This window comes from Macrotis lagotis, chromosome 1 (genome assembly GCF_037893015.1).
Source record: "Macrotis lagotis isolate mMagLag1 chromosome 1, bilby.v1.9.chrom.fasta, whole genome shotgun sequence".
NCBI classification, from domain to species: Eukaryota; Metazoa; Chordata; class Mammalia; order Peramelemorphia; family Peramelidae; genus Macrotis; species Macrotis lagotis.
The window spans coordinates 509282485-509308814 of NC_133658.1; the positions used below are offsets into that span (position 1 = coordinate 509282485).

General features: G+C 34.4%; 1 non-coding gene across 1 annotated transcript; it reads right to left on the reverse strand.

Moving 5' to 3' along the window:
* Positions 1-9259: 9259 nt before the first annotated feature.
* Positions 9260-9366, reverse strand: LOC141510343 (U6 spliceosomal RNA). Its single transcript, XR_012474841.1, has one exon. It is a non-coding gene; the product is annotated as a U6 spliceosomal RNA (small nuclear RNA).
* Between the last annotated feature and the right edge of the window lie 16964 nt (positions 9367-26330).

Genomic DNA, 26330 nt, shown 5'->3' on the forward strand with positions numbered 1-26330 from the left:
TTCAAAGATATTTTCTGGTATATTGGGCAATCTGTACCCAAAGACTTATAAGAACTACAACAATTATATTTTGACAAAAAATTATCATGTTGTCAATATAATTTCTGACATCCTATTTCTCATTTCCCTTGGGTTCACCTTACTTGCTTAAATAGTTCAAGACTGAATTTTTTAAGTTGTATGTCATATCTTTTTCTCATTATTTTTCTTCTTTTTAACATTTTAAAAAACAATTCTGATCTTTGTCCTAATAAGTCAATGGTCTGATTGTATAGGGGCAGCTAATACAGGAGAAAAAATGAAACAAATACCCTTCCTTAGAAATAACAAATATTTTAGGGAGTATGGTGGATAGATACTGAATTTGAAATCAGGAAAGCTTGAATTTGAAACTTGTCTCAGTCACTTCTAATTGTATAACACTGGACAAGACAATTTATCTCAATTTCTTTATCTGAAAAATGGGGATAATAATACCTACCTTATGGGAGTGTTGTGAAGATCAAAAAATTATATGTAAAGTATTTTTAAACCCTATTAACAGTTATATTAGATTAGTTTTATTATTAATATTTTCCTTCTATTAGAACATATATCATTTCATTTTTTGAGATATTATTTGGAATTTCCCATGGCTATCATTTACCTATTCTTATCTTTAAGTAAATGTTCATGCAAAGAAGGTTTGAAGCTTCTGATTGTCTACAAGTTTTTAAGCCTTTCTGATTCCTTTTTTTATTTTAGTTTTTGAAATAGAAACAAATCCCAGAGTAACCCAGTTATTGTTATCATATACAAGAAGGTTCAAAATAACATGGAAAAATGGGGTGAATAGGGGTGGCTAGGTGGCGAAGTGGATAGAGCACTGGCTCTGGAGTCAGGAGGACCTGAGTTCAAATGCCACCTGAGACACTTGATAATTACCTAACTGTGTGGCCTTGGGCAAGCCACTTAACCCTGTTTCCTTTGTAAAAAAGATGTGGTGAACTATTTGCAACCCAGTGAATAAAACTACAAAAAATAGTATATTGTCTTCTGAGTATCTTTTGACTTTACCAGTCATGCACATTTTTTTGAAAACTTAAAAAGCTTTTTTTATGATATATTAACATAAATAAAAAAGTTGTACAAAACCAAATGACACCATTTGACAGTGTTTCCTTTTCATGTAAAATAAATTAAGAGCAGTTTAAAAAAAATCTGTAATCCATGTTGCAGTATTAGTTTCCCCCAAACACTAGAAAACACACACAGTCATGAGATGTAAACAAGAAAATGATTTAGGCATCTGAATACAACTTTATCCCTAAGTCCCCTAAATCACTATGGGCTTCCTTGGAGGTGTGGTAGAGGGGGAAGAGGAAGGCATATTTCTATCACTAATTGGTTTTGATTTAATTTTGGGGTTGGGCTTCTATTCTGTTTCAACAAAGACCTTGAGCTTTTCCATGGCAATAACATATTAATTTTTGTTCTCTGTGTTCTAAACACAAGCAGCTTTGGTTTGTTTCTAAAACAATTGAAACCACACACACACACACATCAAATCAATCTTTGGCAAAGTTATAAGAACAGTTCTTTCTCTTATTCCTCCCTATCCTATCTTTCTAAACAAATTTTCTTTTACAAAAGGTTTAGTTTACAGCCGTTCATATCTTTCAGAATCTGAATGTAACAAAAAATATAACACTCATTTTTAGAACAATATCTCTCTCTCTCTCTCTCTCTCTCTCTCTCTCTCTATCTATCTATCTATCTATCTGTATGTCTGGTCTGTCTGTCTATCATCTATTACCTGCATTCATATATGTATATATGCATGCCTATATTGGCATGCATCTTCATACACATGCATACACACACAGGAACACACAACACATATGTATGTAATATACACTAAACCTCTAAGGAAGATGACAACACTAGCCACAGGATAAAAATATCCATTCTATATACAAATACTGCAATATAACTTGCTAGGAAATTCTTAGAAGTAAAATGTAGGACAAACCTTAAATCAGATGCTTGCCTGACACATAGCTATACACATGGACACACACACACACACACACACACACACACACACACAAAGAAACATAGCAGTGAATTTTGGTGGGAAAAAATATAAATTTCTTAATACTAGTTTTGCTCCTGGTAAACATGTGTTAACAGCTCTGAATATCTGTTCAACAGAGATGTAATAAAATGCACAATTCTTCAAAGAAGCGCCTCTTTCAAATGTGTGAACAAACACATCCTTTTCGTATATGAATCACAAGGAGAAAAACAAAACCACATAAAGTTGAAATTTCAAGCAAAAGGAGAAAAAAATACAAAATTCTTTAGAAATAAGGTGTTTCCTGATTGAAATTTGAACTTGGAATAGCTAGTTAACAGAAAGGCATAACATCATAATTTGGAAAAAGAAAGTCTTAGTGATGTGCATGAGCACCTTCTCAAATCAGACAAGACATCCAGGAACAAACGCACTTGCTTATAATAGCTCATTCGCCAAAAATCCTAATTAGAACCCCTATTTGTTTTACTTAATCTGAAAGGCAAGAAAGTGGTGAGAACAAGGTGAGAAACTTGGAAGCTTCGACTTTATGTCTGGGGTGGAGGTGGGGGAAGGAGAATGCAGGCTCTGCTACCAATAGCTTATTTGGTAAAGAAGAGAGCAGAGCCATCTGGCAGAATCCCATTACATGCAGGGTATTTGGAGGACTGTTGGGGAGAATGTGCTAGAGATAGAGATAGAGAACTACTAGGAACTATAAACTAATTTGAGGTTATCTTTACTACTCTCCCAGATCCACTCTTCCCCTCCCTCTGCTTTGCAGGACCATGCAAGTTGGCTCTCTTTTAACTCCTTATGGTAGTAGAAAGTGCATACCTTCTTATATAATACCCCGATGAACTGGGTTATTCCCAAAGGCACATTAAGTTTGTATTCCTTTCTTCCCTTTTTAATTAGTTTGTATTCCAATACATTAGTGACCAACTTTTTATAAAGTATTTGTCATAAGGGATGAGCATCTAGAAAAAATTCTTGGCTGAGGGTAATGCTTCTCCAGACAAATCACTGTTTCGATTAAGCACCCAGTCCCTCTATTCCTTGACCAAATACTTCTAATTAACAGCATTTTGTGGGAACGTTCTCTTCTTTTATCACAACCCAGCCTTGTTGTTTCCTTGACTTTGTTTTAGAGAAAATCTCCTCTGCATCATCCAGTGCAAGATTTATATCATCAAAACCAATTATACAACCTTCTATTCATATAATTACTTGTTCATATCACCATCTGAATTTTGGAGATTTCTGTGGAGATATCTGAAGATGGGATTTCCTTCTGGTGTTAGTCACAGTATGATATTGTGGTAGCATGCACTGATACTGTTGGGAATGACACACCTTAGGGAAATCACCAGCAGAACTGGAAATGCCTTGCAGCATGCTGAGAACCAATTAATTTTTTAAAAATTTCTTTTATTGTGTCAATTAACAATTATGCCCTCTCCCCCACATTAGAAAAATAAGAAAAACAAAACTTGTAACACATATGCATAGTCAAGCAAAACAAATTATCACATTGGCCATATCAAAAAAATGCATGTCTCAGATTGCACCCTTGGGTCCATCATCTCTGTTAGGAGGTGGATGGCATGCTTTACCATTGGATATCTGGAATTGTGGTTGGTAACTGAATTGATAAAAGTTAAGTCTTTATTTTAACTGAAGCATAATAGAATTTGCTCAGTCCCTTATTTTAACTTTGTGGGAATCTTTATGTTTCAAGTATGTTTTGTGTAAATACAATATTGTGGTATTCTGCTTTTCAATCAATTTTGCAATCATTTTCCATTTTATGAATGAATTAATCTCATTCACATTCACAGTTGTGATTGATAATTTGTGACTGGTAAGTTCCCCTCTATCCTATTTCTCATTCATTTCCTTCTCTTTGTTTTCCATCCTTTCTTTATAAAGAAAAAGAGAGTGATGAGAGACAAGGTATGTATAGAGTTCTAGATTTGGTACAATCTGCCTCTGCTCCTCTGCCCTTTTCTTATTTATCCTTTCTCTTAGTCCTCCCTTCCCCTGCCCCCCCCCCCCCCACTATTTGTTTCCATATGTGTGAAATGCATTTTTTTTGCAAGGCAAAAGTTAAGTGGCTTGCCCAAGGCCACACAGCTAGGTAATTATTAAGTGTCTGAGGTCGCATTTGAACTCAGGTCCTCCTGACTCCAGGGCCGGTTCTCTATCCACTGCACCACCTAGCCACCCCTGTGAAATGCTTTTCTGCATGCAACTTTGTGTGTGTGTGTGTGTGTGTGTGTGTGTGTGTGTGTGTGTGTTCTCTCTACTTGGTTTCAAGTCTACTCTCTCCAATTGTTTCTTGTGTATATAGTTTTCTTGTACACTCTGATTACATGTGATAATTTTCTCCAATTTCCCTTTTCTTTTTTTTCTCTCTCTCCCCTTCCCCATATATTCCTTTTCCCCTACCTTTCCAATTTTCTTTCAAAACATGATAAAACTGTTCTAGACACTTTATATTAAGTTCCCTTTATAACCTCTAATGATGATTGAGTTCACTGGAGACAGATGTATCATCTCTTTGAATTACAAAACAAACAATTCATTCTTGTTTAGTTCTTTATGGTAATTGTTTGCTTTTGATTTTTTTTTTTTAATGTTGTTCTTCCCTCCCATGTTGCTATTTCAACATTTCTATGCAGCTCTGTTCATTAGGAATGTTTTAGAAAGTTCTCTGCTTCCTTAAAGGTTCACCCCTTCCCATTGTGAGATTATATTCAGGTTTTTTTGGATGTTATTTTTAGTTGTAAGCCTAAACTTGAAAACCTAACTGTGGTTTCTCAGTATTTGAATTCTTTCTGGTTGCTTGAGGTGTTTTTCTTTTTTAACCTTGAAACTAAAGATTTTGATTTCAATGTTCCTTGGAGTTTTTATTTGGTGGTTTCTTTTGAGGGATGATCACTGAATTCTTTCTATTTTTAACCTTACTCTGTCCTCTGATTCTAAGAGTTCTGAGCAGTTCTTGAAATAGGATGTTTAGGTTCTTTTTTGGGTTATGACTTTCAGATTGTCCAATGATTATAAATCATCCTGTTGGCCTATTTTTCATGTTCATTTTTTTTTCTGTATGAGAGACCTTACATTTTCTTCTATTTTTCAAGTTCTTAAACTTTTTTTAGTATTCCATATCATCTTTTGGGGTGATAACTTCTTTAATCCATTCTTATTTTCATGGAATTTGTTGCTTGGGCACGTTTTGTATCTTTTCAGCCAAGCTGCTAATTCTATTTCAGATTCTTTCTTCCATAGATCTTATTTCCTTTCCAGTTTTTTTGATGAAGAGGAATTCTTTCCATGTGGAATTCTTTCCATGAGTTCAGACACCCACCTATGAGCAAAAAAAATAACTGCCTGTGTCCACATGTATGTGTGAGTGTGTGTGTGTGTGTGTGTGTGTGTGTGTGTGTGCGCGCGGTTCCCTGGAGGGATTTGTTTGTTTTTCATTTATCAAAGCATTTTAAGTTTAAAAAAAATATTGCTTCATTTCTTTCAGGAATCCTAATTGAATTTGTGCTCAAATTATATTTTTCTTTGAGGATTTACTTGTAGATGTTTTGGAGTTATTTTCTTCATCTGGGTTTATGTCTTGATTGTCCCTGTCAGCTTATTGACACTTTATTTTGAGATTCTTTTTATGTTCACTCATTCTTCCAGACTACTTCGTGACTTTGGACTTTATTTTAGGGTTGGTTTCTGTGCATTTATGCAGCTAATGTTTGTATTGATCTTGTGTTTTCTTGGGTTCTATTACTAATTTTTGAGGAGTATTTAGTGTTTTTATTATTCTAGGATCTTAGGAATAGATCAGGTTGGGGATCTGCAAATTCCTGGTTCTCCCAAAGTAGTCTGATTTAGGGCAGTCTGTTGCTCTCATTGAACCCTGAAAATTTATGAATCATATCCAGAAAACTCTGTGGTTTTAGAGTGATACTCACTTTTGATCTGGGCTTGCAATCCTGGTCATTCCTCTGAAGGTTGGATTCACAACTAGAAACAAATCCTGCTCTACTCTGGGATTCAGAACCACACAGCTGCTTGCTTCTGAATATGTTTCCAGCTCAACAGATATCATAGAACCACTTCTCACCCTGGTCCCCTCACTTTCTGAATCTCTGAGTTAGAGTTGTGCAGTGCCAGTTGGCATTTGTTCCAGGATTCTGTAGATAGTCAGACTTTTTGTGTGAATCTAGGATCTCTCCTAGTTGTGGTGCAGAACATCAACCCTCTTTCCATGAACCATTTGCTGGTTAGAACCATCCCTAGGGTCTTTATTTCCCCTATGTTGACCTGGAATGGAAAAATAATTCATTGTGACTTTTTCTTGAATCTCCCAGTTAGGACAAGGTTTGATATATTTTCTAGATTTTATGGAGGCATTGTGAGGGAGAGTTTAGCTGGACTTCTGCTATACCCCCATCTTGGATCATCCCTCTCACTCCTTGTTACTTAACCAGGCTTTGCATTATACTTCTTTTTGTTCTTAACTTTTCCCACATCTGTATCAAAGTTACATAGAATTAGAGTTAATATGTAAAACATAAACTTCATTTGAAAGAAAGTAACAGATGGAAAATGATATCCACATCCTGGGAAAACTATGGAGTCTAAATACAGACCAAAGAATAATATTTTAATTTTTTAAAAACTTGTTTTATGTTTTTTTCCTTTCTTGTAGTTTTCCCCCCTTTTAATTCTGATTCTTTCACAACATTACTAATATTGACATATGTTAAACATGATTGTACACATATAACTTATATCAGATTACTTGTAATCTGAGCTCAAAAGGTTATAAAAAGATGAATGTTGAAAACTATCTTTGTATGTAATTGGAAAAAATAAAAGATAACATTCCAAAAAAACAACAGAAGAGATGTTTAGAGTCTGGAACAAAAAAGAAAGCACACAAATAAGCAGAAACTGTTTTAAATTATGGGACATATTAGTTTAAAAGAAGAAAAAAATAAAAGATAAATAATCTTGATGAGTGAGTTGGTGAGACTTGAATGAGTTTCATTGATGTGAGACCAGAGGATTAAAGCACATGTGGTAGGAGACACGCACCAACAAATATTGGGAAATGGCAAAGCAGTACAGCTGCTGGCAACTGTCTGGGTTTTTTTTTTTTTTAATAAGTTTGTAACTCTTTAGATGGTATCACAGAAAGAAATGAACTAAGTCAGAATTGTACTTTCTGCAATCTCAGGATAGCCTCAGGCTTTAAGAGCTCTATCTTCAGTGTTAACCCAGTATGCAAAGAGGCAAATCCACATTTATCTCTTAGGGGACTCAGAAGGGTTTATAGCAGGAGTAAAGGAATTCCAAATTACTTTGAATGAACTGACTTACTGCATTACTGGTTTGGTTTGATTTAGCCTTTCTTTCCAATCTCATTCCTCTTTGGGTTTTCTTGTTAACTGTTTAAAACACCTTGACCCTCCTCATTCTTCCTGAAGTTCACTTTATACTACACCATTATCAATGGAGACCAGATAAAACTGACATGACATACTTTCAGAAAATGAGTAATAAATATAAACTTGTTTATTGAGCAAACTGTGACTTTACCATCTAATGCTGATTAATCAGATGAAAGTAAATTCTAGTCTAACAACATTTCCCCCCCTAGCTCAACTACATATTCCCTCTCCCACTCACTTAAAAAATCATTAGGTTCTTGAAGGATATTCTCAGTTTAGTCAAGTTGCATGAGATTGTACTTAGAATTTACTTTTAGCTGTTAAAAGTTAGGCATCACCTATGTTTCCTGGGGCTTCTATTCTAAAAAAGAAAAATAAGATTGACAAATAGCAACAACCTATCTAAATAAAAAACAATTGTTAAAAAATTAAACTTAATAGAATGTTCAATGTAATTCTTCCATAACTAGCTAGGGGCTAAGTGGATAGAGAACTAGACTTTCAGTCAGGAAGACCTGAGTTCAAACTCTGGAATATTTAAATTCTGCCTCATAATCTCTACCAAGTCATTTAACCTCTCTCTGTTCAGTTTTTCCTTTTATAAAATGAGGCTAATAATATCAATATCACAGGGTTGCTGTGAGGATTGAATGAGATAGCCTATGTAAAATCACTTTGCAAATGTTAAAACTATTTGTTATTATTATTATCATGATTTTCTTAGTATATTTAGAATATTTAATGCTCACCTGAAAATGGCCATTAGAAAAGATTCAATATTAGACAATTGCTATAATATCACTTTATAAGTCTACCATTCATTATTACTGTCATTAGTTGGTTCATTTAGCCTCTTTGACAATTGTGTCATCTATAAAATGGGGGTAACTACTACTAATCTAATTCATCAGATATGAATTATTCATCATTGACGTATGGAGTTGTCACCACATCTCCACATAGACTATATACTAAAGTATGGTAGAAAGATAAAATTTTTGTTATATAGAATGATAGTGAAGGATAATCTATAGCATTGAAGTACAAATACTGGAAGGGATCCATGGGGAATACAGCATTTTAGGCATATGGAATGGTGTGAGCAAGGCATAGAGTTGAGAAAGCTGGAGGTCTCTTTGGAGACTATAGGGTACGTGAAAAAAGAAGCAGTGAGTACTAAGACTGAATACTTTGTCTGAGAATGTCAAATTAAGGAGTTTGCCTTTTTCTAGATAGATGACAAGAAGTTAGATTCAGTTAGAATATTTTTTTAAGCAAAGAAGTGATGGGGTAAAAATGATTCATTGCAAAGATTACTCCAGTAGCAGTATGTAAGACATTAGTATTCACAGAGTCTAAAAATGGGAAGACTGGGTTAGGAGAATATTATAGTTTAAATGAGCAGTAAGAAGGGAATGAACTCGGGAGGTGACAATAGGAATAGAAAGGAGGAAATTGAAGGAAGAGCTATCATTGTATGCTTCACAATATTGAATTTGGAAGTTGAGTGAGCATTAATGACTAGAAAAATGGTGGTATCATGAATAAAAATAGGCAAGTCAGGAAGACAGTTTTTTTTTGGGAAATATGATGATTTCAATTTTAGGGCATGTTGACTTTGAGGTAGCAATGGGCCAAGGAAATGTTTATGGACAGTTGTAGAGGTCAAAGTTGCAGAGAGATTTGGTAGTTGTACATTTAGATGATCAAAGAATTTAGGATATTAAGCTATCTAAGGGAAAGAATATAGATACGCTTCACGAATTTGCATGTCATCCTTGTGCAGGGGCCATGCTAATCTTCTCTGTATCGTTCCAATTTTAGTATATGTGCTGCTGAAGTGAGCACGAAAGAATATAGATAGATAGAAGAAAGTAACTGAGAAGAGAGCTTTGGGAACCATTAGAAAGATATAAAAAGCATTAGAGAACTTGGAAGAGAGCCGAGATAGTATAGGATCATACAAGTTAAAGGAAAAAAAGAATGTCAAGGATAGAGTATTCTCATATGCTACAGAGAAATGCTGTAGGGAAGTCAAAGAGGATGGTAACTAAGAAAAAGTCCTTGGGAGGTGTTCTTCCTGAGATTTATACTTAGGAAAATTGTGGAGTAAGAAATAAAACTGTAATAGGTTAAGAAAAGTAAGAAAATGTAGTTTAAGAGATATAGACCATTTGTTTGAACAGGTAGGCTATAAAAGCCCAGAGAGGAAATTAGTACTTGAAAGATTCTAGGAAAGATTTTTTTTTACTTATGAAGACTTGTGCATATATGACGGCAGAGGGAAAACTGAAAGAGAAAAATGAAAAAGAGAAAGATGAAAAATGCTAAAGAGGAAGGGATATATATATGAAAAAAAGATCTCTCTGGAGTTAGGGTTAAATTTTGAGGTCAGGCTAAGGGTAGAACCTCTTACTAGATAACTCCGTGAGGGGGTGGCTAGGTGGCACAGTGGATAGAGCACTGGCCCTGGAGTGAGGAGTACCTGAGTTCAAATCTGATCTCAAACACTTAATAATTACCTAGCTGTGTGGCCTTGGGCAAGCCAGTTAACCCCATTTGCCTTGCAAAATCTAAAAAAAAAAGTAAATTAAAAAAATAGACAACCCAGTGAAGTAAGAGTCAAGGTCATCTTCCAAGAGTTGGAAATCTGGAATATGTTTTAGGGAATTAATTACACAAATGAACCCAAATCTTCTTTTGTTTCCAATTTATGTCCCAAACCCCTGCCTCATCCTTGAACTGTAATTAGGATGGGGGTAATACATGCCCATATCTAGGGGCACACATATACAAACAAAACATATATACTCGCCATGTCTCTTAGTATTCCATGAACTACCATCATATCCTTGTATTATTGTACCTCCCCAGTCCATTATCATCATATTTCCTTTTGCCATGACAACTTTCTCCTGGGTCCTTCCTTCTCTTATGATCTTTCCTCCCCCATACCTCTTGCTTTCTATGCACCTACTTTTCTCATAGAGGTATGATTTTACAATATCATAGCTTTGGCAAACATCTAGTCTAGCCCTCTCATTTTATAGTTGTGGGAACTTAATCATAGTCACATAGGTAAAATTCCTAAGTCATTAGATTCATCTAGGTTCTTTGATTCCAGAACTAAGAATTTTTTCCCATCCTCCCCGCCCCACAATCAATTGCAATTCTAAGCCACTTCTAATCTTCAGTTTACAATTCTATCTTTTTCTTCAAACAATGTGGAATATAGGTCACTATATCAAGGACTTTATACACCCAGTAGAAAAATGGGTGATTTCCCCAAGTAATTGATGATAGATGAGTATTGGCATTGGAGAAGCTGGATCACATCAGGGTGTGACCTTGAAAGTATTCTTATGACATTGTTTAAACTCTGCTGTTTAAACCAAATGGACTAAGGACTTTCCGCCTACAACTAACAGCTGCTGAAACCACTACACAGATTAATAATTGTTTAAACCACAGCTTCTCTGTGGGCAAACAAATGCTTTTCTAAGGCTCTCTCTAATGATAACAGCATACTGAGAAAGATTTTATTCACCCTTTACCTAGTTGTGATCAGATCTTTGAAGTTCTAGGGAAATCAGGTGGATGGTACTTTAGGGAGCCTCCTTCCTATCAAACCTGGCCAGAATATTTTTTTCTTATAAAAACAACCTGTTGAACTATATACTTAATTATATAGTCAAATTCAAGTAATGCATTAGGACTATTTCATACAATGAAAATCTAGTAACAAAATAAAGCTTTCTAAGGTGTCTAAGAGTCTACTAATTTTAAGACATAACTTTTGCAATAAAGTTTCAGGACAACCAAAGAACTTGGCTGGTAAAGCAGAAAAGAAAATTTTAAAAATCAGATTCAATTATTAAACAAGAACATTCACTTAGTATACACTAAGTATGTATAACTATCTCAAGTTAAGGTCAACCACCATTCCCTTACCCCTGCTTCAAGTTATATTATCCATCCTTTATTTTAGACATAGAATTAGCAAATATTCATGGAAAAGTTGAAATTTCTACAATCTTAGTACAAATAATGAAGTAATGATAAAAACTTAACAGAAACATTCAATTTGAATTTATTTAAAACCACTGGTGTTAGGTGGGATAGTGATAAAATCTGACCTTAGTTTTAGATTCTGCCTCAAACACTGAATAACTATGTGACCCTGATCAAGCCACTTAACCATTCTTAGTATCAGTTTCCCTAATTGTAAAATGGGATTAATAAGAGCACCTACCTCCCAGGGTTAATGTAAGCATCAAATAAGACAATATATGTAAAGTGTTATGCAAATTTTATAAATTCAAAGTATTATTATTGTTATTATTATAAAAGATAGAAAGATGAAATGATTGTTAGAGATTCCATGCTTACTTTAATGCTCAACTATTTGTAATTTCTTCAGTTTCAAGTATTCCTTCCCTTCATTAAGATGACAATGCCATCTTAATTTTGTAAACAATATTCCAATGTTGCTGTGGTCACTGTCATTAGAAGCCTCTCCAACTTAGCTACATTAGTCTTCAAATAACAGAAAACCCACCATTATATTTGGGAATATCCAGCAGTGTTTACACTCTTGTGAGATTACTTTTGAGAACTCCAGGTTTCCTCCATATAATGATTAGACATTGGAGGAGAAAAAATTTAATAAAATTGAGTATTTTTAGTTCTTTATTATTCATTTTATAATTCTTATGGGCCACTCATTTTGAACACTGAACATGTGAAAAATAGAAAAGGATTATTATAGGAGTATAGAGTTAGAGTTAGAAGTGGCCTCAGAGATCTCATTTTACAGATGAGGAACCTGGGGCCCAAGAGCCCTTAGGGACTTACTTAACACCATGCAGGTGGTAAGTATGGGAGGGGAGAACTACTTTGGTCCCCTGATTCCAGAACCAATTCTCTTTCTAATGTATGGCAATGTCTCCAAGTAGTCTTCCTTCAGCAGTGGGTAGGGAGACCCTGGGGTCAGGAGGAGGCTTTCCTGTCCTGAATAAGAAGATAATTTAATGATACTATTAGTAGAGGGATAATCATTCACTATATCTGAGTAGTGTACTAGTTAAAATATTTTATGAGTTAGTAAAAATATCAACCACTTTAAGAAAAATGTATTGAGATAATGGTCCAATGAATTCTAAGTTCTCAAATTCTTTTTTTTAATTTCTGGAGTAAAACAAGCATTTCCATAACATAGTACAAAAAAGATGATTGTTCATCTGCTGTGCACAACTAGTTATTCCTTCCAATCATGCAACAAAATTATCATGTAATTTTTTCCTTTTTTTCCCTTTTTTCTTCCCTTTCTTCTTCTTCTTCCCTTTCTTCTTCTTCTTCTTCTCTCTGAGTTGGTTAATCTTAAACAAAATAGGTATATATGTATAACATTGTTCTATATATACTTCTGTTTATCAGTTCTTTCTCTGGATGCAGATAGTGTCTCTAAATATGTGCTTTATAGTTAATTAATTAATTAGTTGTTTATTATTATTTATAATATAAATATAATAATTAAAAACTATTTTTATAGTTTTTGTATTTATAATAATCAAAATAATGAATTCACTTAAAGTAATTCTCAAGGTAATATTGCTCTTCCTATATACAATATTTTCTTGGTCCAGCTCATTTCACTCTTCATTATTTTTTTCAAGTCTTTCTATATTTTTCTCAAATCACTGACTTCATCATTTCTTATAGCAGGGTAGTATTCTATCATAATCATACGCCACAACTTATTTAGCCATTCCTCAATTGATAGTTGTCCCTTAAATTTCCATCTCTTTGCACCACGAAAAGAGCTGCTATAAACATTTTAGAAAATATAGATTCTTTTCCTTTTCCCCTTAATCATTTTGGGAAATAGAGCAAGTAATAGTATTGCCTGGTCAAAGGGTATAGGTAGTTTAATACCTCTTTGGACATAATTCCAGATTGCTCTCCAAAATGGTTGAATCAGTTCACACTTCCACTAACAATGAATTAGCAATTTTTCCACATTTCCACATTTCCCACATTTTTCACATTTCCATCACCAGCATTTGTCATTTCCCCTTCTATGATTTTTAGTCAATCTGCAGATATAAAATGACATCTCAAGGTTGTTTTAAAAGTCTAACACTGGATTATTTCTAACACTGGATCTTCTACCCACACAGCAACGGACTCTCTCTAAAATGGCAAGGGCTCAAGTAGCATGGAAGGCAATCTTCTTTGTCAGTATACAGGTCTGGCTATAGGTTTATAAGAAGGGAAAGTACAGACATTTGATGTCAATTCAATAATAATAACTATTCAGTAGTAACAGGAAAAAACCCATGGTTGTTATTGTTATTAACAATGGAAATATAAAAAGAACAAAATAACTGACTGGTGGAAATTCCCTTGCTCTAATTAGGGCAAAAAGTAGTAAAATGTCAGAGGTACAATTTCTGCTTCTTTTGAAATAGAGAAAAATTATAATTACTTGTATCATGTGCCACATCTCTGGGACAAGCATTTAAATTACCCTTACCTAGCAAGCAGGAAGGGACATTGAGGGGTTAATACTGTCTCTTTTCCAGTTTTTTATAGGTCTTGGTTACTTTAAATTCACAAATGATGCTTTTGGTTAAGTGAAACTCAATTATTTATAATTAATGTTTCAGTTACCATGTTGATCTTACGGATGGTTAAAGGTACATAGGGGTACATTTTCTTTATTTAATTGATTTTTTTATTATGAACTTTAACAAACATCAACAAAGATGAGCTTTTTCATATACAAAGAGCAGAAAAGAAAATTGAATATGAAATTGTGAACTTTGTTAATATGCAGCTTTTTTTTTAGGTTTTTGCAAGGCAAACAGGGTTAAGTGGCTTGCCCAAGGCCATACAGCTAGGTAATTGTTAAGTGTCTGAGACCAGATTTGAACCCAGGTACTCCTGACTCCAAGGCTGGTGCTTTATCCACTATGCCACCTAGCCGCCCCAATATGCAGCTTTTAAAGCATATAATAAATTAAAGATAGTACTGATGAAATTGCTCTGCTTTTCTATATCTAGATGATATTTTTCTTGGATTTTTTAGGTAACAATCATAACAATCAATTTTACTAAAAAATTAAGTTGGTGCATACAAAAGAGGGAAAGAACAAGATTAATCCCTCAATATAGATTTTTTTTTTTATCGTACTAGTGCTTTTGAGACGTGAAGAAAGCCTCCTTGACTTTTTACCTCTCTGTGATAGTACTGTCATTTTATCAGGTCTTCCCCTTCATGCAGGTTAGGCTAGATCTTTTCTTTAAAGATAAGGAAGCTATCCCCAAGACTTGACTGACTTAGGTGCTCAGCTGCCTGAAATCAAATTCTATCTCAGATACTGTCATTGACCCTGGTAGAATCAATAACAGCACTTACCTCTCAAGTTTGTTGTGAGGATCAAACAAGAAAATATTTTCTAAGTGCTTACAAACCATAACACACTTGTAAATGCTATCATTGTGATCATTGTCATCATCATTATTATGGTTCCTTTGATTCAACTTCCTATGCAGAATGACTTTATTGAATGACATCTTAGTTACCTAAGCACATAAAAAGGCTACTTATATGGAGTAGGGTTCCTTCAAACATGGCAGGTATTCAGAGGTCCAATGAGTCACCACTATCTATTAACTAGAAGAAACCTTTCAGTATAGAAGTGGTGAGGCAGGTGGGTGGTGGAGTGGATGGGAAGACTTCTCTTCCTAACTTCAAATCTAGCATCGACTCTTATTAGCTGTGTGACCCTGGGCAAATCATTTCACCCTATTTGCCTCAGTTCCTCATTTGTAAAATGAACTGGAGAAGGAAATGGCAAACCACTTCAGTATCCTTGTCAAGAAAACCCCAAGTGGGGTCATGAGGAGTTAGATAAGACTGAAAAATGACTCAACGACATGCAGGTGGGTAGATTCTGTCATAATGAGACAGCAATTCTTTTTATGTTATCACTAAGTAAGCCTCTTGTTAACTATCCAAATAACCTAAGAGTTTTATTCTAATAATTGTACCCAGAAGATCAGATGAAATCAGGTCCACCTATGGTAGAATCTTATTTTCTTTTGGTGAGAATGGGGAGGGGTACTGATTGACTACTTAATTTTTCTAGCTTTAAAATAGAATATATCTTTTAAAGCAAATTGAGAATTAGGTGGTGTCCCTGAAGTTTATCAGTAGATTGCTTTCCCTTATGGCAATTTTCTATATAGAACAGGTTAGGTTTGAACACCATGCCTTTATGAATGGCAGGTCAAAAAGGAATTATGAAGGGTGCTCTTTTTTTTTTTTTTTTTTTTTTTTTTGCATTTTCTTTTCTTTTCTTTCCCCCTGGTTACATGCAAAAACAAGTTTCAACACTCACTTTTCAACATTCCCTCCCCTTTATTTTAAACTTTTAAATTTATTTATTTTGAATTTTATGATTTTTCCTCTAATCTCACTTCCCTCCTTCCACCTCCCACAGAAGGCAGTTTGTTAGTCTTTACATTGTTTTCATGGTATACATTGATCTAAGTTGAATGTGATGAGAGAGAAATTATATCCTTAAGGAAGAAAAATAAAGTATAAGGTAACAAAATTACACAATAAGGTAATGTTTTTTCAACATTCATTTTTACATTCACTTTTAAAACCTTTAATTACAAATTCTCTCCCTCCCAGAAAGCATGTTATTTGATATAGGTGTAGTTATGAAAAACACTACCACAACAACCAAGTTGTATAAGAGAGAACCTCCAAATAAAGAGAAAACTCAAGAAAAATAAAATAAAAAAAAGTTTGATTCATTCTTCAGACACCATCAGCTCTGTATTTAGGATGGATAGTATTTTTTTTATCATAAGTCTTTCAGAGTTCTTGGATCACTGCATTGTTGAGAAAAAATAAGTCATTCACAGCTGATCACCCTACAACATTACTGTTGCTTTGTACAAGGTACATTACCCATTGTATCTGCTCATGCAATTATTTTACTGAGAACATCATGTTCATCATTTCTTATAACAAATAATATTTCATCTTTATCACATAGCATAATTTGTTCAGCCATTTCCCAACTGACAAGCATCCCCTCAATTTCTAGTTCCTTGCCATCAGAAAAGAACTACTATAAATATCTTTATATTTACAGGTCTTTTTCCTTCCTGTTTTTCATTTCTTCTGAAATATTGACCTAGTATAGTTCCAAATTGCTGTACAGAATTGTTGAATCATTTCACAAAACCTCCAACAGTGCATCAAAGTCTCATTTTCCCTACATCCCTTCCAATATTTGTCATTCTCTCTTTCCTTCCTATTGGTCAATCCATACGGACCTATATATATATATATATATATATATATATATATATATATATATGTATATATGTATATATAATATATAATTATATATATATAAAGTAATATATATATATATATATATATATATATATATATATATAGTATAAGGTAGCACCTCAGAATTCCAATCCTTATTTCTCCTTTCAACAGTGACTTAGAACTTTTTAAAAATGATTTAAATAGATAACATTGATAACCTCATCTGAAAACTTTTCATGTCTTTTGATATTTATCAATTGAGAAATGGCTCTTTTTTATAAATTTGACTCCATTCTCTATGTTTGAGAAATGAAGTCTTTTTCAGAGAAACTTGTTTCAATATTTTCCCCACAGTTATTATTGCTAGCTGTATTTCCCTCCATCCTATTCTACCCATCCCCATTTATTCTATTCTTTCTCCTTTTACCCTGTTCTCAAAAGTGTTTTGCACCTGATTATCCCCTACCTCACCACCAGCTCCCTTTCTCCCATCTTGTTCCTCTCCTGCTTTCCTCTAGGGTAAGATAGATTTCTTGTGCCCAAATGAGTGTTTATGTTATTCCCTCTCTGAGCCAATTCCAGTGACAGTAAGACTCACTCCCTTTCACTTCCCCCCTCTTCCACTCCACTGCAAAAACTTTTTCTTGCCTTTTATAAGAAATAATTTATTCCATTCTACTTCTCTCTTTCCCTTTCCCAGTACATTCTTCTCTCACGCATTAATGCTATCTTTTTAATATATTATCATAGGGTTACTCTCTATGCCTATCAATCTATATGTTTCCATAGTGATCTAGTTTCATGACCTTTTACTTGGCTTATTCTTGTTACTAATCTCTAGCTTTCTATTCCTGGGAGATGCTAAACTAGAAATCTAAATATTTTTTAGTGTCTTCAGTGGCACACACATTTCCCAGTTACTGAAATTGCTTTGCAGTCTGAGATTGCTCTCCCAACACCTTCCTTTTGTATTAATGGTAATGGCCGGAACTGAGAAGAGATAGGGAGGGGTCTAATCCCATTACCCTTCTGCATTCCTTCTTCTAGACTTTAAGCTGTCATTCATCAGTAGGTGAGGCAGTGAAGTGTAATAATTAATGAAATTATCACTCACTGGTCTATTGTGAAAGACAGTGACATAAATGAAAGGAATATGAGGAAATAGGCTTTATACTATATCTTTATGTAAATCATAAATTCCTGCTTAAATTCCTGGTTATTAAGAGTATAGATACATTGGCCTGGATAGAGCTCATTTGAAGAGATCTTGATGGGGAAGAAGGACAAAGGAAATAATCAGAAGCCTAGCTTTGTGAAATGTCATACTATTTACCACTCACATTTAAATGTCACTTGTAAGGAGCCATAATTCTCTTCTTAGGGACCTTCTAAGGGGAATATTAAAATTCTTGTGTCTGGGTTTGTTGGCGATCTAAGCAGAATGATTATTTGTCTTCCTGATAATGGAATGTATTCATAGAATTGTTGGACAGTTTGGCTATATGGGGAGAGTTAAGATCTTTTTGACTTTCTCTTAATTGCTGTTCAGGTAGGAAAGAGCTGGATTGAAATATTCCTATTATATTTACTCTGACTTGTTCTCCCATGACTGGAATGCTCTCTGTCTTTATGTTATTTTCTTTAAGGTTTAGCTCAAAATGCCATGTCTTATGAGATAACTTCCCTGATTCCCTTCCCCTCATTTTTACCACGAATAATCTTCAAACTACTTTAAAATTATTTGGGGCTATTTTGTGTTCATGTATCACCTCAATAGCATGTAAGCTACTTCAAGATAGAGATTGCCTTGTTTTTGCTGCTTAATAAAAAATTGCTGAGGAGTGGCTAGGGTGCAGTGGATAGAGCATCGGCCCTGGAGTCAGGAGTACCTGAATTCAAATCCTGCCTCAGACACTTAATAATTACCTAGCTGTGTGGCCTTGGGCAAGCCACTTAACCCCATTTGCCTTGCAAAAACTAAAAAAAAAATTGCTGAACTGAACACTACAGATAAACCTTCACCTTGAAAATATTGTTCCTTGAATCTTAATAGGCCTGTTGCCTTTGGATGACCTAGCAATCATTGGTGTTGATGATGAAGATGAACATTTATCGACAGAAATTAGCGCAAATAGAGACTCTCCAAGTAGACATGGAAAGGAATAAAATTCTGTTTAGAATGTTACTTTCTCTTCTTTCTCATTGGATTTCCATTATAGGAATTCTCTAATGTTCCTTCCTTAAGTGAAAAATGAGTCCATTCCTGGTTTCCTTACAAATTGAAGAGGTAAATTCTAATTTGAGTTGTCAAAGCTCTTAGAATTTAAATGACTATAACTAGACCTGGTTGTTTCAAAAACACTTTCACAGACATTATCACACACATGATCTTCACAACTAGCCAAAGAATAGGAAGAGAAAGATCAACACATTAACGCTTTCTTATAGAAGAGAAAATTGGGGATCTGAAAGTTTGTGTTAAGGTCATATTCCTAAAAGTGGCAAAACTGGGAATAGAACCTCAGACTACTCATGCTCAGAGCTCTTTATAATAATAGCCACTCCTTATATTGATAGGGAACCTTGAGGTTTGCAAAATACTTTCTTTACAACATCTTGTGAAGTAAATGATAAAGGAATTATTATATGAATATTTTATGAATGTAATAATCAACTAATGGCCCAGAGAGATAAGAGGTTATTCATTCTTTTAGTAGGGGGAGAGAGAGGGAGAATCAAATATTTCTCATCAAGTTTGGGGGTAATATATACATATATACTCTGACCCTGCTTGGGAAATCTTGAATTTTAAGGTCCTTTCCAGCTTTGTAACTAATGAGGTGATGAAAGCAACACTTCCTCTAATGGCAGAAAGAACATTTTTGGTATTCATTTTATACATACAATTCTGCTTTTCCTTACAACTGGAGTTGAATTTAATGTTAGTTATAATTCAGTTTGAGCTTCTCTAGATAAGTATCTATCTATGTTTTAATAATCACTTTTCATATTCATGAATCTTATAGGATCATAACTTTACCTATTTATAACTAGAAAGGACCTTAGACGTTATCTTTCTTATTCAACCTCTTTATGGTTAGATGAAAAAACCAAGACCCAGACAAAACACCTGAGCATGATGATTAAATAGATCCAATGAAACAAATCAGAGAATTCTAGTAATGCCTTTCCTTCAGTGAAAATTCTCTTTTGTGATAATTTTTACTTTGCTATTCCAGAGCACATGCTGATGAAAATGCTTCTTATTCATGATATGCAAGGGCTCATTTTGTTGGACCCCCTCACTTTACAGGATAGGAAACTGATGCCCTGAAAGTTTAGGCAACTTTCCAATGTCACAAAGATTGGCTACAATAGAGCTGGATCTCAGACCTCAATATGAATATGGCTATGGACTTTTTTCAATTCTATTTTGACATTGTACAGGTTCCATCCTTGGTTTCAGTTCTTATACTTTGTTTTCTCACTCTGTCTGCCCTCTATATATTTTCTTTCACCACTTACTCAGAATCCTTTACTTGGAGCTCAGAAAGGAAGGGTTGATGCTATTCTCTTTCTCTCTCTCTTTCTGTCTCTCTGTCTCTCTCTGTCTCTGTCTCTGTCTCTCTCTTTCTCTCTCTTAGTTTTTTGCAAGGCGATGGGGTTAAGTGGCTTGCCCAAGGCCACACAGCTAGGTAATTATTACATATCTGAGGCCGGATTTGAACTCAGGTGCTCCTGACTCCAGGGCCGGTGCTCTATCCACTGCGCCACTTAGCCGCCCCTGTGATGCTATCCTCAATGAATATATATGTATGTGTATGTGTATGTGTATACATACATATATATATATATATATGTATGTATGTATTTAATCAATACTGTCCCCAAATCTAAGAATCAGCCTCCTCCATACAACCTGTCCTTCCCTTTAAAGAACAAAGTTATACTGTAACTATAGGACCCAAATCATTACAAAATGTAAAACATATTAAAGCTAGGTAAAGTAAAGCCTTTTGAGAAATATGACATGAGTGGGTAGGGATTTTATTGGTTTTTTCCTTTGGCTAACTTAAAGATTCCCTCACCACAACCCAGCCTCTTTTTCATTCTATTAGTTCTACATTTCTTTTGATCACAGTATATAATGAAACTCCCTCCCCTCTGCCCTCCCATCTCAAATGCCTTAGGTTTGGGCTACACATGCTTTAAAATAATATATACTGGTATTATTCTGATCAATCAATTAATTATTCAATGGATAAACACTTAGGAATTAAGGATAGAAAAAAATTAAATGTCCCTGATCTTAACTTGCTTACATTTTATGGGGGAGGGGGAGATAATGCATGTCTCACACACACACACACACACACACACACACACACACGTATTGTTTTTGTTATTGTTTAGTCATTCAATTCTGATTAACTCTTCATGATCTCACGGACTGTAGCACACCAGGACTGTTCCTGGGATTGTTTTGCCAAAGATGCTAGAGTGATTTATCATTTCCTTCTCCAGTGAATTAAGACACAGGTTAAGTGACTTGCCCAGGGTCACACAGTTAGTAAGTATATGATGCCAGATTTGTACTCAGATTGTCCTGCCTTCAGGTCTAGCACAGACACCAAGCCACTTTGCTGCCATATACACTCCCACACATACAATACATACATATTCTCTCATACATATACACATAATATACCCCCATACATACATATGCAGTGTTACAGATATAAAAAATCTTAGTGTGGTTTTAAGTCATTAAAGTTTAAAAACTTCATTATGTCTCTTCAAGAAATCTGTATAACTCAAATGACTCTGGCTTCATCAATTCAGGAGTTCCCTCTAATAATGCAAATTGCTCCCTATCTAAACCTGATTATTCAAAATGAACATAGTAAAAAAAAACTGTGCCTATCAACGTATTATGGCAATCAAAAACATGTATTAGTAAGTGCTTACTCTGTGCCACTCACTATACTAGGTCCTGGAGTATATACATTCAAAGAATTAAAATTAAGTAATCCCTATACTCAATGTGTTTCATGTAAAATTCCTTTATTCCTTATATATCAAAATGTTCAGATTTGTTGATGTTTACTAAGTTAATAATAATAATAATAATAATAAGACTAATACTCAAAAGGATGTGATCTAATCCATTCAGAATTCTCTCTCATAATAGTGGATTGCAACCTATTCATGCTATCGATCTTGTTTATGCTTCCTATATATTTTCTACAGAAGGATTGCCCAACATTCTGGAGACTTTATTCAAAATTCTTCCAAAATTGTTAGGGCAGCAGTGGAACACTCCAACTGTCCACTTGTCATCCTTTGCTTTTGCTATATGATTGATTCATCTTCTGTTTCTGTCTTACAATTCCTTGACTTTCTTTACTCCTCTTCTTTTCTGGTTATAAGTTGTTTATTGACTATTATTGTAGCCCTCTGACACCCATCATGTGTCTTTCTATTATGCTCTGTGTGGTACTCGTCTTTAGTTTATCAGAGGCAGTGATGTTTTCTATTTTACTGCCATTGGTGACTTCAGGAAAATATTGGTATTGAACAGATGGACCTTTGCTTTCATGGGAAGCTTGGAGTCAGGAAAAAGACTGAAATTTTCTTAGAAAAATTGAGTCCATTTCACTCCTCCTTTTCAATCATCACCCAGATCATTCTTACTCTGTACTATCACACTGTTAAATAAGGCCAGTTGATTTTGTGTTGAAATATGGGTAATAGACATTTATTATGCAGATAGATATTTTGCATGAATACAGGAGGTACCACAATGTTTTTGCTTGATACAATCAATATAACCTGTAAACAGTAGCACCTGGAGACTTTTTCATTAATACCTGGATCTCCTTTACTTATAGAAGAAAATGGTAAACCACTCCAGTATCTTTGTCAAGAAAATCCCTGTGATAGTTTAGTATGGTCCATGGGATCATAAAAAGTCAGACAGAACTGAATGACTGAACAACAAATCTTCCCTTCCTTCACCTACTTTGTATATTGATTTCTCAATACCCTTACAACTGCATTTCCTGCAACTTAAATAACTTCTATTCAGATTGGCTAATATCTTCTTATCCATCTTATGCCATTTCTGCTTCTTTTAAAACATCTTTAGTACTATGCTATTAGGGTCCAGATGTGATGGTTCCACTCTCCTTGAGAGAGAAAACAGTTTGTTGAAATGACCTTGGCAAATCTTTTCCATTCTACTTTCTACCCACTCCATTTGTAGTCCTTTTTCATTTTTGATCTTGAAGGTTTTTGAGTTGATTTTGTTTAATTGGATATCTTGCCAAGATTTCTTTAAATTGTTTTTTCCCTTTGCTGCTTCTCTCTGCATTGTAATACTATGGTGGTCATAATTATCTACCATCTTAATTGACATGTAAGTGTATATAAAATCAATATATACAAAATAAATAAAAGGTAGCTTAGGGGGCAGACACTAGGTATTGGTGGATTAGAGCGAAATTTCAGAAAACCTCAGAATTTTTAATGGGCATGGTAAAAATAGAAAATTAAATTATTATTTTTTAAAAAGAAGTAGCATGACATTTTGGAAAGGAAAAAATAACCACTATGAAGAAGCAGTAATAGTAAATTAATGTCTAAACAAAGTATTATTTTGGTTGAAGAGAAGAAATCCTAACTACTCAAATGTTATTTACAGTGCCAGAAAATGATTTTTATAAAGACTAAATGTCAACTCCCACTACTCTTTTAGGCATGGTTGTTGGCTAGAAGAATTTCAAGTTCATCTCTCTGGTTGGTCATATCTCCTGGGTAGGGACATAAACTCATTTGTAGTGTCTCAAAAAAAAAAGCAGCTTACTTAGATTTTGAAAATTAGCTCACATGCTCCCATTACGTTGTCTTAAATGGAAATATCATTGTTCTCCCTTTTCTCCCTTACTCTGAAAACTTCTTCTACAGGTCTCAGAAATTTATAAAATTGAATGGAAGAAGAAGTAAAGATTATTTCATGTCATTGGGGGCAGTTAGTTGGCACAATAGATAAGAGTGCTAGATTTAGAATCAGGAAAACAAGTTCAAATCTAGACTCAGATAATTACTTAACTATGTGCTGTATAACTCTGAGCAAATCAAATTAACCTCTCAGTCTGTTTCCTCAACTGTAAAATGGTGATAATAATAGCACCGCTTTCCCAGGATTATTGCTAGAATCAAATCATTATTATAATTAAAAATTATTTTTGTTATTACTGTTGCTATTATTAGAAAAATAAATGCTGATTATCCTGAGGTACTTTGACATAAGTGCTTAATGATGAAAATAACATCCTGAAAGCTCAACCCATCATCCATCAATTGATCAACAAGTATTTATTAAGTTCTAGGTATTGAGATTACAAATGAAAAAAACAAAATAGTCCCTGCCCTCAAGAAAATTACATTCTAGTGGGGGAGATAATATCTATCTATATCTATGTCTATGTCTATGTCTATGTTTATATCATCTAATCTAATCTATGTCTGTGTCTATGTCTATATCTATGTCTATATCTATATCATCTATATCTAATTTATGTCTATGTCTATGTCTATATCTATGTCTATGTCTATGTCTATGTCTATGTCATCTATGTCTATGTCTATGCCTATGTCTATGTCTATACCTATATCTATGTCTATATCTACGTCTATACGCCTACACCTATGTCTATCTCTATCTCTATTATATAAATCAGTAGATATAAGATAGATATAAATTAGATGTAACCTTTGAAGGGATGGTACATGCAGTTGGAGAAACTAGGAAAGATCTGAAGAAAATAGTGTTTGAGCTTGGTCTTAAAAGAAACAACAGATTATAGGAAGCACAGATGAAGAGGAAGGGAATTCTGGGCATGGAAAGAAACTGGCAAAAAATGCTTGCTATGCAGAGAAACAGAAAATAGGGTAGTATCATTAGATCATAGAGTATGTAGGGGGGGATAGAATACAAAAAGAATGGAAAAAATTGGAGTGGTATAGGCTGAGAAGAACTTTAAATGATGATCAAAGGATGTACAATATTTGATTCTATAGGTAAAAGGGAATCATTGGAGTTTATTGAGTAAAAATGTGTCAAGGTCAGACTTACACAATAGGGAAATCATTTTGCTAGGTGTATGAAGGATGGATTAGAATGGGGAGAGACTTGTTTCAGGGACATCAATTAAGAGGCTATTTTAAATATTTGGGTAAAAGTTGAAAAGAACATTGGAATAGTGGTTATGTAAGTGGAAAGAAGGGGACATATATGAGAGATTTTGTAGAGAAAGAATTCATAAGATTTGACAGCTAGATACGTAGAGTGAGTGAGAGAAAAAAGCTGAGCATGATATTGAAATACTGCATAACTGAAAGCATTGTGGTATCCTTGATAGTAATAGAGTAATATGGAAGGGAGAGTTTTGACAGAAATGTAAAGACTTCTCTTTTTGACATATTGAATTTGAGATGTTTATTGGGCATCCAATTTGAAATTATTAATAGGTAGTTGAGGTGAGGCTATAGTTTAGGGAGGGTCAAATAGAAAGATTGGGGAAAGCTGCATAAAGAAGATGACTGAACCAACTGACAAGATCAAGTGAGATGGTATAGAATGAAAAGAGAAGAGAACACAGGATATTAATGCCACAAATGAAGATTAAGCAAAAGAGGTGGGGAAAGAACAGCCAGACAGATAGGAGGAGGATCAAGAGAAATCAGAGTTGTGAACATTCAGAAAATAGGTCAAGTAATCAAGTTTCAAATACTGACAAGAGGTCAAGATGGATGAAGATCAAGAAGAGATTATGTGATGATCAATAGATCATCTGTAATTTTGGAGAGAACAATTTTAATTGAATGACAAGGTCAGAAAACAGATTACAAAGTATTTAGATGAAAGTAAAAGAAGAAAAAAGTGAAAATATCTATTGTAGATGATTTCTCCAAGGAGTTTAACTGAGGGAGGAGAGATATAGAACATCAGGTGAAGATGGGAGAATCTAGTGGGTTTTGTTTTGTTTTTTATTTATTTATTTTATATTATTACAATAATCTTGTTGTGAGAATAATCATAAGCCCTCCTTCCCCCAAAAGATGAGAAACTTCAAGAATAATAAGAGAGAGAGAGAGGAAAAAAAGTGTACTTCAGTCTTTGTACAGATTCCAATGGCTCTGTCTCTGGAATAAGTTGCCTTCCCCATCATAGCTACCAGAGAAGTTGCTTCAATATTTTTTCCACAGTTGCTATTATTAGTTGTATCTACTTTCACTCTATTCCTCTCATCTATTCCATTCTCTCTCTCCTTTCATCTTGTCCTTGTTCAGAAGTGTGTTGTATCTGAGTACCCTCCCCCACAATCTTCCCGCTCTATCACCTCCTACCCCCTTTCCCTTCCCCCATTCCCCTTTATCCCATCCCTTT